This window comes from Salvelinus namaycush, chromosome 3 (assembly GCF_016432855.1).
Source record: "Salvelinus namaycush isolate Seneca chromosome 3, SaNama_1.0, whole genome shotgun sequence".
NCBI lineage: Eukaryota > Metazoa > Chordata > Actinopteri > Salmoniformes > Salmonidae > Salvelinus > Salvelinus namaycush.
In genome coordinates this window covers 46778818-46792001 of record NC_052309.1, presented here as the reverse complement: position 1 = coordinate 46792001, position 13184 = coordinate 46778818, and the positions used below count along the sequence as shown (strand labels likewise).

Genomic DNA, 13184 nt, shown 5'->3' with positions numbered 1-13184 from the left:
CAACAACATAGCAAGGCAGCAACACATGACAACACAACATGGTACAAACATTATTGGGCACAGACAAGCGCACAAAAGGCAAGAAGGTAGAGACAACAATTCATCACACAAAGCAGCCACAACTGTCAGTAAGAGTGTCCATGATTGAGTCTTTGAATGAAGAGATTGAGATAAAACTGTCCATTTTGAGTGTTTGTTGCAGCTCCTTCCAGTTGCTAGCTGCAGCGAACTGAAAAGAGGAGCGACCAAGGGATGTGTGTCCTTTGGGGACCTTAAACAGAATGTGACTGGCAGAACGGGTGTTGTATGTGGACGATGAGGGCTGCAGTAGATATCTCAGATAGGGGGGGTGAGGCCTAAGAGGGTTTTATAAATATGCATCAACCAGTTGGATGGGTATACAGAGATGACCAGTTTACAGAGAAGTATAGAATGCACTGATGTGTCCTATAAGGAGCGTTGGTTGCAAATCTGATGGCCGAATGGTAAAGAACATCTAGCTGCTCGAGAGCACCCTTACCTGCAGATCTATAAATGATGTCTCTGTAATCTAGCATGGGTAAGATGATCATCTGAATCAGGGTTAGTTTGGCAGCTGGGGTGAAAGAGGAGCGATTACGATAGAGGAAACCAAGTCTAGATTTAACTTTAGCCTGCAGCTTTGATATTTGCTGAGAGAAGGACAGGGCACTGTCTAGCCATACTCCCAAGTACTTGTATGAGGTGACTACCTCAAGCTCTAAACCCTCAGAGATAGTAATAACATCTGTGGGAGGAGGGGCATTCTTTTTACCAAACCACATGACATTTGTTTTGGAGGTATTCAGAACAAGGTTAAGGGTAGAGAAAGCTTGTGGGACACTAAGAAAGCTTTGTTGTAGAGCATTTAACACAAAATCCGAGGAGGGGCCAGCTGAGTATAAGACTGTATCATCTGCATATAAATGGATGAGAGAGCTTCCTACTGCCTGAGCAATGTTGTTGATGTAAATTGAGAGAATTGGGGCCTAGGATCGAGCCTTGGGTTAGTCCCTTGGTGACAGGCAGTGGCTGAGACAGCAGATTTTCTGACTTAATACACTGCACTCTTTGAGAGAGGTAGTTAGCAAACCAGCCCAAAGACCCCTCAGAAACACCAATACTCCAAGTTTAAGGATCTCCCACAAGAATGGAATGGTCAACAGTATCAAAAGCTTTGGCCAAGTCAATAAAAATACCAGCACAATATTGCTTAGAATCAAGGGCAATGGTGACATCATTGAGGACCTTTAAGGTTGCAGTGACACATCCATAACCTGAGCAGAAACCAGATTGCATACCCGAGATAATACTTTAGACATCAAGAAAGCCAGTCAGTTGATTATTGACAAGTTTTTCCAACACTTTTGATAAACAGGGCAAAATAGAAATAGGCCTATAACAGTTAGGATCAGCTTGATCTCCCCATTTTAAATAAAGGACAAACTGTGGCTGCCTTCCGAGCAAAGGGAACCTCCCCAGAAAGGAGAGACGGGTTAAAAAGGTTGGCGATCGGCTTGGCGATGATAGGGGCAGCAACCTTAAAGAAGAAAGGGTCTAAACCATCTGACCCAGATGGTTTTTTGGGGTCAAGTTTAAGGAGCTCCTTTAGCACCTCAGAATCAGTGACCACCTGCAGGGAGAAACTTTGTAGCGGGCAGGGGAAAAAGAGGGAGAAGCATCGGGGATAGTCGCATTAGAAGGGTTGGGAGATGTGGAAATGTTGGACGGGCAAGGAGGCATGGTTGAGTCAAATAGGAATCCTGACTTAATGAAGTGGTGATTAAAGAGCTCAGCCATGTGCTTCTTGTCAGTAACAACCACATAATCAACATTAAGGGACATGGGCAGCTGTGAGGAGGAGGGTTTATTCTCCAGGTCTTTCTTGGGATTAGACCTACAGAGAGAGAACTGCTCCTTAAAGTAACTAACTTTAGCCTTCTGGATAGCCTGAGTGCACTTATTTCTAATTTGCCTGAATGATAGCCAGTCAGCCTGAGTATGCGTGTGCAGAGCCTTTCGCCAAATGCAATTCTTGAGGTGGAGTAACTCTGCAAGATCACGGTCGAACTAAGGGCTGAACCTGCTTTTAATAGGGGCGTGTTCGTTAACAATACCACTGAAAATATAAAAAAAGAATGTCCAAGCATCTTCTACAGAAGGGATCAAGCTGATTCAATACCATTTTACAATGGCCAGGTCATGAAGGAAGGCCTGCTCAGTAAAGTTTTTTAGCAAGCGTCTATGACAAACCAGGACAGGTCGTTTCACTGAGCAGCCATTATGAACACAGGCTGTAAAACAGTGATCACTAAGGTCATTACAGAAAACACCAGACTGATACCACTCAGGATTATTTGTGAGGATAAAATTGAGGAGAGTAGCCTTTTTTGGGTGTTTGGAGTCATACCTTGTGGGATTGGTAATAGCCTGAGAAAGATTTAGGGAGTCCCATTGCTTTAGGACTTGGTCAGGTGGTTTAAGCATGTCCCAGTTTATGTCACATAGCAGGACAAATTCAGACTTAGTGTAAGGGGCCAGGAGAGAGCTTAGGCCAGGTAGGGTACAGGCCGGTGCTAATGGAGGACGATAACATCCAGCAACCAATCAACAAAGAGCTATTTGAAAGTTTAATGCTTAAAACTAGCAAATCAAATTGTTTGGGGTCAGACTTGGTGGAGACAACCGAGCATTGAAGGTGATCCTTGGTAAAGATTGCCACTCCACCACATTTGGAAGATCTGTCTTGCCGAAAAAGATTATAACCAGAAAGGTTAACATCAGTGTTCAAAACATTCTTCCTTAAACATGTCTCAGTATTGACCAACACATCTGGATTGGAGCTGTGAACCCACACTTTCAATGTATCCATTTTAGGTAATACGCTTATACGAGAGCAGAAATCAGTGAAACAGATATCAGAGCACAAGTCAGAATTGGGGCTAGCAACAGTAGATGGGCCAGGGTGTACATGCACATTTACAGATGTCATCAACAGTAATACAATGAAGGCACGGCATAGTACAGGGAGAGCTCTGCAGTGCTGATTTAGGACATCTGAATGTGCATTAGATGGCAACAAGATCATATTGTACAGCAATTTCATCAGGTAACATGAATACAAAGCCAGCGAGAGGTGGTTAGAATAGGTTTTGAGGCTAAAAGTCTATGTAACCAATAGAGAGTCAGAGTCCCGAGAGTGGGAACAAACATAGTCTGTCCCAAGGTTGGGTAATTGAGACATATCAATAATGAACCTTTGGCAATGAGGACTTTGTAATTTTAGAAATGCATTATGGTGGTCCCGTTTGTAGTCTCTATTGTAAGGAATTTATTTGTTTATCAAACATTTCTCCCTGATCAAACACTTTGTGTCATCTTCTGTAGCATGCATCCAACTGTTTGTTGTGTCAAAGACAAAGAACACATGCATGCTCTGTCGTCGTTTGGCTTTTATGCTAAATGCATACAAAGTATATTGTAAATATAAAGCTTTTAGTATTTGTAATTCTAATTAATAAAACCATGTCAAATCTGATCCTTTTTGCAGTTTTCCTTCGTATTGCCACTCTGATTCTGACTCTGTTATTGCACTTCTTTTGTTGGTCTTATCTCTTCCCCAATCAGAAATGCCTCAATAGATGACGGGGAGGGTCACAGGTTTGATTCGCAGCACTTCCAGTTGAGGTGAGACATTTCAAAATGACTGCTGACCCTCATGTTTGGCTTCCCATTCCATCTGTAATACATCTTTGTCCTCATTTTATCCTCTAATGCAGGACAGCATATACAGTGGGTAACATACTGTAACGACCCTGGGTTTATAAGCGCGGAAATCGACTGTGCCGCTTGAGCATGCTTTTGCGGCACAGTCGATAGCGCGCCGGACCTCGGGGTAGAAGGTCGAGGGTTCGAGACCTGCTCCCTGCTGTTTCATTACATTGGTGTCAGAAGTGGGATCGGACCTTGCATCCACGACAGTGCGTGTGCTTGGCCGGTGAGCGCGTTCCTGTAAGACGTAGAGTCGCAAGCTAGCGCGAGGACGCGCTCTTTCAAAGGAGGGAGTAGTGTAACGACCCTGGGTTTATAAGCGCTGAAATCGACTCTGCCTTTCGAGCATGCTTTTGCGACACAGTCGATAGCGCGCCGGACTTCGGGCTAGAAGGTCGAGGGTTTCGAGACCTGCTCCCTGCCTGTTTCATTACAATACATTTACGTGTGCAAAAGAATTGTGCAAAGTGCAAAAATTACCAATAAACTTCCCTGTAATCTGTCAGTGTGATTTAATCTGAGATATAAAGAGGCATTATGGCATTAAGATGCGTTATTTATGTTTTGCTCAGTTTCCTAAACTCAAGTATATTAAAAAAAAAGTTATTTATATGTGCTATCTGAATATGGATCCCTGTTACAGTTCTCATATCAGTTTCCTTTCAAAGCGGCCTCTTTTTGCCCTAAGCGGGCTTTAGTGATGTAAGTAAGTAGCCTTGTGCGAGCCGGAGTGGCTCATAGGCTCCTGCACCCATCTCCTGTTCCTGTAGCAGCTTTATGTACAGGTACACCCACTGAACAGGACGCTAGTCTATTGCAGGGCCTTACCCTCAACCTATATCCTTAATGCTGAGTGCCAAGCAGAGATGCATTGGGTCCCATTTTTTGTCTTTGGTATGACTCGGCCGGGGATCGAACTCCCAACCTTCCAATCTCAGGGCGGACACTAACCACAAGGCCACTTTAGTGATGTGCATACTCGGAATGAGCATTGACAAAATTGATGATAAAAATAAATGAAGCTTAAAGATTTTCAGATTGTTCAGTAATGAATATAGATTTTAGTTCCCGCATATGTTGTCACCGGCTACCACCCCATACTGATGGTAGTAGGCTTTCCTTTACTGGTACTATCATGGTGCAAATCACTTTGTTTCATACTAAGAACAAGTTTGACCTTTTTTTGCTTAATCTCAAAGATAAAGCAGATGGAAAACTCACTGGAGCGGCAATGTTAGCGTGGCGTGTAGTGAAGTTGAAACTTGAAACTAGTGAAGTGGAAGTCTGCAGGAGGGCTCTCTGTGCCGACAGCATGGGGGGGGGTGAAAGAGTACTGATATTTTTGTGGAATCCAAACTCTAAATGAAAAACAAAAGACATGTAACAGTAGGTGTTTTGCATGTAAAACAACAAAAGCCTGAGTGCACATTATAAACCAAGGTTGAATTCTTCCTTTTCCACTCCCACAACATAGGTGTTATTTGTCTATTCTGTTCTGTTTCTCTCTGTCCCTCTGTTCTGTTCTGTCTCTGTCTCCTCCTACTCTCTGTACTAACCACTCTCTTTGCTCTATTCTCCTACCCCCAGGCCTCCTGAGCCAGTTTACAGCACTGTGAACAAACTGTGTGACAAAACACCTTCTCCCCGCCGCTATTCCCCCATGGAGTGCGACAAAAGCCTCCTCCACTCCATACCCTTCCCTCACTATCACTTAGGCCTGCTCCCTGACTCCGAGATCACCAGGTATTCTACCCGCTGCATGGCATAGCTTTGCATTGTATTGCATGGCATGGCATGCCCCCTACTCTCTTCCTATCCTCACACACACTCACTCGTTCCCAAAGGATCTTTGCTCTTCTAAGCCTGCATGCCTCTCCTACCTCTCTATCCATGCCCCCTACTCTCTTCCTATCCTCACTTTCTCGCTCGTTCCCAGAGGGTCTCGCTCTTCTAAGCCTGCATGCCTCTCCTACCTCTCTATCCATGCCCCCTACTCTCTTCCTATCCTCACTTTCTCACTCGTTCCCAGAGGGTCTCGCTCTTCTAAACCTGCATGCCTCTCCTCCCTTCGGCTCCCTCTCAATCCAGGGGGTCTGATCTAGTCCAAACCTGCTGGCCTTATCTTCCGCAAACACATTTGGACCCCCCCCCCCCCCCCCCTGAAATCGGGCAATGTTGTTGTAAGTGAATGTGTTTTCTCTGTAAATGTGGTTTTAAAAAGTGGTATGTTGAAGCCTATAGCAGCTACTCAGACGCACTCAAACACAATCAAACGCACTTAACGCACCAGATGCTATTACACTTTTTGTGAAGCCGGTGGTTGGTGTGATCGCAACGTTAAGGGGCAAGTTGTGATTTCACTGGTCATATATATTAGATATACTTGTCAAAAACAAAATCTCAGATTGCTTGACAATATATCTCTTTCTTAGCTCTCCCTGAACACATTGTAGTTGAACCCTCAAGCACTATTTCCCTTCTGGATCAGGATGGCCTCCACCTTCGTTAAGTTTTGCTTGTTTGTTTAGAATTTCAATGATCTGCATTATGTTATGAAAACTAAAGTAGTTCCTAATTGGCCTCCGTGGGAGTTATTATAATAATAATACAAATAATATTACAAAAAATAATATACATATTACATCAACAAGAACAGCAGTAGACTCTTTTTGCATCAATTGAAATATAAGTATTGAGGTGCCATTTTATATGATAATGATCAAGATTCCGTTAGTGGTAAGCATACAGTTGTTTGTCTGCTCTTTCTCTTAGTAACAGCACTTTGCCATCTTTATCTCGTTTGTGCAGGGCTTATTTATTATTTCAGCTTGTTTATCATTTCTGCATGAGCAGCGTATCTGGGAGTACAATCAACAGAGCTGGGGTGTGATGGTAACCATGAATAAGGCATGAGGTGTTAAAGTGCATGCTATTCGGACCAGATTAGTTCAACTGTGCGTCATCCATATTGTTGAAGTTGGACCAGCCTAATGCAATGCGAACAAGATACATAGAATGTTAAGGCATTTAAAATGATCACTTTACTCAACAACAAAAAAACGTTTTTAGTATTTGGTTTATTAGTCCACTGTTGATACGGCCTCCAAAAATGGTGCATGTCAGCAGTAAAGTTAAGAGAGCACTTTCAGTAAAAAAGCGTGATGTGTTTTGCATCATATAATGCATTTATCATCATCATCATCATCATTTGTAGCTTTTTACTGAACGTTTTGACAATGTAACTGCTGACAAGAATATGTTTGTGAGACCATATCAACAGTGGATTAATGAAGAAAATACAAAAATATGTTTTGGAGTCAAGTGATCATTTAAGTCTGATGCTACATTTGGGATGCCGTGTTGCTCCTTATCAGAGGAAAGGCAGCCAAAGTTGCTCTGGCGAGTGGATCAGCACCAGGCATGAGACTGGGCACTTGGCAAACCATGGCTTCCAGCATCATTACGTGGAGTCCCTTGACTACTTTAATATTTGAATGAATTGGCCTGCTGTTAACTATGCAGGTCATTGCAGAGCTTGTTAGATCAGTATTCATGAAATGGTGTTGTGCGCATGTGGCAGCAATGCTGGGCTGTTTCACAAAGGACAGGTAGAGGAGGGTTTGTTTTGTATTAGGTCAAAATCAAACTTACAAGGGATATTTCAAACTGTGCTGACAATTATGAAGACAATCAATGTAGTTATTTGACAATGGTTTTAATTCAAATGGAGTCGTCTGCTGTTTTATTTGCTGTGGAAGAGTCTTCCAGTTGAAGCACACTACCGTAGGTCTTTATCACTGTCTGGTCATGTGGATAAAACAAAAATGTGATTTTATAAATCGGATGATTGTTTTTTTCAACTATTTGTCAGAATATTGCTTCATTTGGTTTCAATCTGTGCCATTTGTATCATACCACACATGCTTATCTGGCATGAAATGACAAGTAGGGATGGAATGATCTTCATAGATTCGCTCTGGATGTGCTGACTGAAAGTGAATTCATTTCGATGACTTTCCCTATGCTTGATGTGTCTGACATGTCAAACACTGGTTACTGAGATGCATAAGAGAACCATTAAATGTGGTATTCAATAAGCCTTTATTGATTGCTCAAGTGTAGCTGACATAATGTATCGATGTACTGTAGGGTGAAGCTGCCCTTAGATGCTGACCTTGGGTCGGATTGGCATTTTCCTCACTAATAGATATAGTTTGGATTAGGGGAAGGAAACTGATTCTAGATCTCTAACTAGGGGAAACTTCACCCAGGAGCCCAGAGTTTATTAGTCCATTTGACCTTAATAATAATGTTTTATGAGCTATTTTTATGTTTTAATAAGGAGCTTTAGTTACCGTCTCCTTTTACAAAGACTTAGCAAAAGCCTCACAATCACAGAATATCAGAACATATTAGTATTTAATATTTTATTTTGTTAAAGGGGAACGTTTTGTCTAATTACTCATTGGTAGGCATAACTACTTCTTTGTCTGGACCCTAATTAACTAGAAGGCAATGTGTTTACAGTGGTTACGTCCCAAATCGCACCCTATTCCCTATACAGTGCACTACTTTTGACAAGGGCCTATAGGGCGCTGGTCAAAAGGAATACCCTATGTAGGAAAGAAGGTGCGCGTTTGGGACGCGCACTGTGTTTTGGATTGCCTCATCTCCGTTTTAATTTGCATTCCCTCTGTTGTGAGCCGAGTGCACTGCCTCTTCCATTCTCGTAATCCAATTACAACCTCAGAAAGCTGTGGTATTGTGAGGCGACTTCTCAGAGGGAGCAGAGAATAATCAAGCTGTCTCTTTAAAACCTACTCTAGAATGCAAGGGTGTGTGCAGTTCCAAGCATTTCTCAAAGGCTTTTGTTTTCATCACTCATTCCGCTGTAAATTGAGTAAGTTGAGTGAGAAAACACAAGTACTTAGAGCATCTGAACATGGTCTTGTTCTGTGTCCAGTGTTGTTTTCGCTATAAAAACTCGAATGGAAATCACGCAACGTTATTTTGACCAGCGTTGACATCGCTTTGCAGTATAAAGTAGTCACACTTATGCAGAGCAGGAAGGCATAGGCAGTCGTGGTTATAATTAGTTATATTCTTCAAGAATCAATGTGTAAATATAAAGAATTGAAATGACCATTGAACAGATTCTTGGATCTCTACATAAAAACGAAATTCTAGTTGAACCCCTCGTGCCTTGTGCTAGCTTGCTCCACAATGTAACTGATTACTACCTAATGCTCACTGACTGTGGCTCTCGCTCTCTCAATTCAATGGGAATTATTGGCATGGGAAATGTATTGTATTGCCAAAGCAAGTGAAATTGTTTATTTCACCTTTGTTTATTATCTATCAGAAATTAACAGTAAACGTTACACTCACAAAAGTTTCTAAAGAATAGAGACATTTCAAACATTATATTATGGCTGTTTACAGTGTTTATAACAATATGCAAATAGTAGAAGTACAAAAGGGAAAATAAATAAACATGGGTTGTATTTACATTTTTCGCTCTCTCGCTCACAGAAATTGAGTGGCTGTGGGTGGGTGCTGATAGAGGATGCCCACCCACAGTCAATAGCAATATTTCAATTTCTAAACTGTGTTGTGCACACTCATTATGCGATTGCTGTTATATATCCGTCAGAATTTATATTTTCACTTGTTGCACAAAGGTTATACAGAATATCAGAGCGATTAACATTAGTTAACTTTTGCAGGAAGGTTGAAAATAAACCTTTTCTGGACATTTGAAATGTGGAAGCAAAGCACATATGCAGTAGATATGCTCTGTAACCTACCCAACAGTCTATTCAAAATGGCTGTTTGCTTCTCACTTTCGTGGCATTCTCCTTACGACATTTTCCGATTTTAACACTTAAATATCAAAGGGATGCATGAGTACAAAGATTCTGGGAGAGCCAAACAAAAGGTGACATGAAATAATGAGGCAAGAAGAGAAAGGCATTTCATGGAGCATGCTTAACGCATAGGCGGAATTGGTTGTCTGAGCTTACCCAGAGAGAGGTGGAATTCACAACGAATGTTCTGTTTTCTCATTCGCCCATATGATTACGGCGAGATGCCTGTGGTTGCCTTGGTGCCGCAAACGCCAAATTAGCTATTGCTGGTGTGCTGAATAGATTTTACAGAACCATGTTAGCATTAGCATTTTGACTGTAGGCCACCTCCCTGTGTCCTAGCCTAGAATGGCCTCTGGTGGGCCTCCAGCTACCTGACCATTCCTCTCTCCATATCAATGTGTTTCAGCTGTCTGTGTTGTTGTCACAGGGGGGCCTTTGGGGACACTGGGAGGGCAAGGGCCCACTCTAATGATTTATTAACAACCCTGGCTTAAATACCATATGTATTCTCACAGAAGCATAACGCAATCAGGGTCGTTTTCACTAGAAACCAAATGGAAGAAAACAGCCGAAACAGGAAGGACTACCTGAACTTGTCCAATAACAATCTCTGATTTTAATGCATCTCAATAGCGTTTTAAAAGGGTGCGTCTACCGTGCCTTTTCCTCCCGTGCACCACACCTATAGAACTCCCTTCCAGATAGTCTCCAAGCTGTTCAGACTGTTGGAGCTTTTAAAGCAGTCCTTAAGACTCATCTCTATCAACTGGCCTATCCCTCCTCCTAGACTTTGATTGTTGCTTTCATGATATGGTCAGATATATATATATATTAACTATTTGTCTATTTTATTCACTTTGAGATTGTTCTTGTATAATGAAAATTACTTTACAAATGTAATACATGTAGTATTATTATTAATGAGAGTGGTGAAAGCAGCTTGTCATTCCTAGCAACGGGGTCAACCATGCTCATTGTCTTTCAAATAATACACTGAGTGTACAAATCATTAAGAACACCTGGTCTTTCCATGACATAGATTGACCAGGTGAAAGCTATGATCCCTTATTGACATCACTTGTTAAATCCACTTCAATCAGTGTAGATGAAGGAGACAGGTTAAGGTTAAAGAAGGATATTTAAGAGACATGGATTGTTTATGTGTGCCATTAAGAGGGTGAAGGGAAAATACAAAATATTTAAGTGCCTTTGAACAGGGTGTGGTAGTAGATGCCAGGCGCACCGGTTTGTGTCAAGAACTGCAATGCTGCCGGGGTTTTCCATACTCAACAATTTTCCGTGTGTATCAAGAATGGTCCACCACCAAAAGGACATCCAGCCAACTTGACAAAACTGTGGGAAGCATTGGAATCAACATGGGCCAGCATCCCTGTGGAAAGCTTTCGACATCTTGTCGAGTCCATGTAACTCAATATTAGTTCTTAATGTTTTTCCCACTCAGCGTATACTAAAAGCTGGTCTAAGCACAGAACATGTATATATCCCCATTTCCATGGATATAATTACATCCCAACCAATATTATTAGCTACATTAAGAAGATTTCAAATACATGGCTGCATTTCAAGTTCAGTTCAAGCTTTTGTGCTACATTAAAGGACATTCAGATGCCATCTGGAGTTTGGTTGCCATCTAGTGTTACATTTTGGAAGCAACGCTCTGTTGGGTGCTGGCAGGTTAAGCCATGCAGACACTGATGTTTGGCCCTGCCCTCAGCTGTATACCAAAACAAGTGGCGGAGACCGCGCTTTGTTCTTTTACTTTACGTGCTCTATTTTGTTTTATAGATGCGCTATTGCAGGGGTTTCCAAATCCGAGCCTGAGGGTCCGGATTACTGCTGGTACTACAGTCCCTGATTAGAGGTAGGGCTGTGACGGTCATGGCATTTTGGAGGAAGGTTATTTGTCAGCCAAATGACAGCGGGCGCCGTTCTAATCGTTTGAGTTGGCTACAGCAAGGAGCTACACAGTTCCATCACGTTGCCATAGAAACTGACTCACTCGCATGTCATTTTTTTGAATGCCTGGATTTCCCTTTTTCAGTCAGCTGATTGTTCCACGACACAGCATTCTAAAACTGGCTATACTTTTGTCTCCTCTCCTCCCTCCTGTGGGCTGTTAGAGGTAAATCAGGCTTACTTTTACTTTTCTGCTTTTGGGTAAAGTTTCTGACTTAAATATGAAGTACATTTTTTTAAATAAATACAATTTTAAACAAAAAATAATTATATATATATTTTAAAAAACGGTTATGACTGTCTTCATCCTTAATCAATTATCCAATTATCGTGCCAGCCCTAATTAGATTGAAAGAATGAAAATGGTCCAGATTAGAATTTGTCTGCTCTATTCACAGTTCAGATTTGTAGGCAATGAGAGAATCATTTGGTTGTGCTCGACTCCTTGCGTCCTCTCCTCCGTACTCTCCTCGCCTGCTTTTGAAAAAGGTCAAACGTAATCGAGGAGACATCAAAAGATTTCAAAACACTTCCGCGCTAGCAGGTGGGAGAATACTCGTGTGACCTCTGCCGAAGGAGGTCAGTAGAATAGCATACTTCTCCGTTCACCTACTAACAAGTTGACACACTTTTCGACCACTTATCGGTTTCCAGCTCACGGAAGAGAGGAGGACGCAGGAGTCGAGGAGAGGACAGACTTAACCCAATTGAGAACCTCCCCAAAATTGAGAAACTCCCCTTGTATTATAGGAAAACGTACTAATCACCATGCTCGGACAATGTCGTACCCTAACCTTATTTCACAAATTGTTTGAGACACACGTTAAATGTTTTTGGGTACCACTGCTTTACCCAATTACTTTAAAGCAGTATTTCACAGATTTTTTACTTCATATTCAAAGGTGACATCTTCACACATAGTGGTATGATGCTGAATGATGTTAAAAATCAGTGAAGTGTTCCTTTAATCCCCCAGTAGATGGCAATCTATTGTTATGTAACAAGTGTTAGGCCTGTCACAACAATCGGTCTAAGCGGGAACCTACAACCCACAGCGCAGCACTTTACAACTAGGTCAGTGGCCATGTATATGTACAGTATCAAGCATCTCAGCATAGGAGTGCTGATATAGGATCAGTTTTACCATTAGATCACAATGAATAAGATTACATGGGACCTTGTCCTAGATCAGAGCTCTTGCTCTGAGACTCATTGCTATCGATCCCTATAGCTTGATTTCCAGACTTCATCTGTCTGTAGACATAGTCTCCTACTGTTCTCAAGCAACTCAAAAAGACACCTGGCAAGGGACTCCGAACCTTCTATCTTTACTTTACATACATTATTAACTATATCATTTTGTTGGTTTGACAGCGACAGTGCTCCCTTCAGAGTAGATTGGTGGCACTACAGGGAAAATAAGTCTCATCTCTCCAAAGAGTCCTTGAGGAAGGTGTCCTCAATGTCCTGATTGCTATTTGACTTTCGCCCAGTGGGAGCTGGTAGCAGATGCTAGCTCTCGGTCTTCATACATGGCTATGTGTGAAT

General features: G+C 41.9%; 1 protein-coding gene across 1 annotated transcript in view; it reads left to right on the top strand.

The window, feature by feature from the left end:
* The window catches only part of LOC120031851 (disks large homolog 2-like), a 198358-nt gene that overhangs the window by 151473 nt on the left and 33701 nt on the right, over positions 1 to 13184 (top strand). The window lies entirely within an intron of this gene.